This window comes from Podarcis bocagei (genome assembly GCF_964188305.1).
Source record: "Podarcis bocagei genome assembly, chromosome: 7".
In the NCBI taxonomy this organism is placed as follows: domain Eukaryota; kingdom Metazoa; phylum Chordata; class Lepidosauria; order Squamata; family Lacertidae; genus Podarcis; species Podarcis bocagei.
The window spans coordinates 53728853-53732190 of NC_138132.1; positions in this window are offsets into that span (position 1 = coordinate 53728853).

A 3338-nucleotide genomic window follows, 5' to 3' on the forward strand; every position below is an offset into this window, starting at 1 on the left:
AATCCCGAAAATCTTATTTTCTAACCCTAGTCCTTGACTTCCCCCCACCCCCTCCCCTGCATCCCTATTCCCAAACTTATGTCAGCAAGTTAGCATTTCTTCCATCTTAATGTTAGGCCTTTTATAAAAAACAAAAATAAATTTTCCCTAAGTTGGACCCCAATTCTCTTCCCTCGATTTCTCAATTTTTCTTACATAATTTTCTTAATACTAAACCCCCTGGTCTTGAGTGTTGTTTAAATTTAACTCTTCCCTCCCTCCCCTCCCCGCTTTGCGTCCTTTCCCGAGACATGTCCAAATTAACAGTTTTTAGCCTGGATTCCGGATATCCGAGGCTCTCAATTCTCTTTTAGTCCCTCTCCGCCGGTTTTGTTGGTAGTCCTTTTTGTCTATCATCGAGTCTCGAAAGATTTCCTTAACAATCAATCCGATCAGCCCATAGTCTTTTCCCATATTTAAAGGCAACTGCTGAGGAATTTCCACAAGGCCTAAGTCTTGTTGATAGTCAAAATCAAAGTCAAAATCAAAGTCAATGTGGAGGCCCCAATTGTACTTCTTTATTTCGAGCTCCTGAATTCCATAAAGTCCCAGGGCCTCCACTTTCATCTTCTGTATCTTTCGTAGGCTTTGAGTGGATTTAATCCAATAATCTCCTTGCTTGTGTTCTCCAGATGTCAGCTCCTGGTTAGTACTTTCCCAGATAACTTGTTCTCTTTCTTGTTTTGTCTTCTCCTCTTCTTTGCTTATTGTTTCAAATTCAGCTGTGGGTTCTTTCTCACTCAGGCCCTCATTACTTTCAGCAGAACTACTTGTTTCCAAATCCAAGGTCGTCAATTGTTTACTCATAGCTGTAGTCTGCTCCTGTAGAGTTCCCACCAGTGAGAACATTCTTTCGATTTCTCTCAGTATCTTTCCACCCACAGCCATTGTAATTCCACAGAATTCCCCCTAGAGGGAATCTGGTTACTGAGTAACCTTTTCTCCAACAATCCTCTGTCCTATTGTTGTTTCTTTGTTTCTCAAAATTTTAGTTCAATTGTAACTCCTTTTAATCCGGAGAGGTCTTAGACAGCAATTTTTTTTTTCACTATTAATAGTCCATTTGACAGCTTTTGACAGCTGTCAAATTCTGCTCCTCTATACAGGCTCCAAAGCAGGTCGCTCCCGGGCCCGGGAGGGAGGGTTGTTTACCACAAAACAAAAACTCTTCCAACACTCCACTCTCCTGCTCAAATTTACCTTTCTAAATCTTGGAAGTTACTGTCTTTTTAAAACTCACCCTTTACAGGGTAGGCACTCCAGCTTAGTTCTTATTTCGTTGCTCTGGATCGTCTGCAAGGGGGGGTGTGGGGACTTCCTTTTAGCACACCCCCCGGTCGTCTCAAATTCAAAAGGTAAAAGTTTTAAAGTTCAGTTCCAAATTACTCACGGGTTCTTTTTTTCAGTCCGAATTTCAAGGAAGGAAGTCAGCGCTCTCCAGTTATGGCTCGCGGCTTCGCTCAGCGGCGGTAGCGGTCGACTCTCAGTGCCACGCCGTCCCCTGTATCCCCTCCGTAGCCTTTAAAAAGGCTCATTGCGAATCAGGGGGGGCGCTTAAGGCACCCGCCGAGTCTTCAGTCCGCAGGCTTCCGCGCCTGCGGTTTTTAAGGGTCCCCGTGTCGCCGGCACGGCAAAGACCCATCCACCGCTGAGCCGATTCCCTCCGGAGCTCGGAGGGAATCCGCCATTTCCCGATCGCGCCAACCCGGAAGTCCCGATTCTGTGTTTTTTTGAGTGCATGCTGAAAGGCAGGACCGCTGCATGACACGTCAACATGCAGTGTGCAACAGATTGCAATCAGCAGGGAAACCACACCTCTCACTCTGCATAAAACTTGAGAGTGTGCAGAACACAATGTAGGCAATAAATCTGTCTCCAACGATGCCTATGGGTTCGGATGCTGCTGCCCTGAATTAGCTCAAGTTCTGCACCAAGTGCTCAGCAGCTTCTGCTACTGCAATGCAGCAAAGGTGTTGCCTGAGGGCTGACCTTCTGGAAGCCTTCCCAAAGCTTGGCAACACCTTGCCTTTGGCTTCCCACAGGGTATGTGTGTGGCTGAGCTGGCAAAGGGAGCTGCTTGATGGCAGTGATAAGTCACTTTGGTGGCAAAAGGAAATATGACTGCAGAATATCATTAACTTGAAATCTACATTGCACTAGATCTGATCTATGTTGCAATCTGCCTCTACAGGCAGCTTTAGATGTCGTGACACTACTTTGAGAAATCCATCTGTGAATGCTAATTCCTACTACCTTGGTGCTCTTTAGTGTAACTCGGAAACAATCCAAGATAGGAGCAGGCCTAATGACAGATAATCTCTAGTGCTTCTGATGGAACTCTCATACCAGATTTTTGTGTGTGGAGGTAGTACATGCAGTCAGTTGGGAGGTTCCCCCCCCCCTGAAATTCCACAGAGAATCAATGCACAGAGAAGAGGAGGGAGTGGGAGGGGTCACTCCTGCTGTTCTTCCTTTGACCTGCATATTGACGTGAAAGTGAACACGACTGATGCTTGTTCATGCACAGCAACAAAAGCCATAAGCTACTATAGATCGCACAGGCTGTTTGCATAGCTGTAAAGGTTCACATCTGCAGAATACAGCTGCGGGACCATGAATGATCCTGTCACTATTACTGCATGGGAAAGATTTAAATTTTGTAGCATTCCAGGGATGGATTGACATATGTGTGAATCAGCCCTATCGGCTCTTGTCAACCCCCTTTATACTATTTTATTACATCTATATCCCACCTTTCGTCCAAGGAGCTCCAGGTTGTGTACAGGGTTCCCCTCCTACTTTCTCCTCACAACAGTCCTGTGAGGTAGGTTAGGCTAAGAGACCATGGCTGGCCCAAGGATAGCCAGTGAGCATGGCTGAGAAGGGACAGGATTTCAGCCCTTGGCACTTAGCTCTTAAGTCTGATGCTTTTAACCACTACACCACACCGCCTCTCTTGTGAATAGCATTTTGCAGTTCATTCCCTGGTGCTAGGGATTTGCAGGTCAGCTAATAAGACAGCTGCGTCCTTCATCCCTTGCAGCCTAGCAATATAAGGATCGCTTGGGTGGGGGAGGTTACCCTCTGAGCTGAAGTGCTTTGCCCGGTGGCTTGTGCCTGAAAATAGCACTAGCTGCCTTCACTGACTCTACAGTCGCTGACCTGCTTTCTAAATCCCAGTGAGGGAGGCGGCCTGGCCTCTGCAACAGCACCCTCTTCAGGTGAATCCTGATAATGTACCAAAACAGAGGTCCCTTTCCCACTTCCTTTCTTTGGAGGCTGGCTTTGGAAAGATGCAA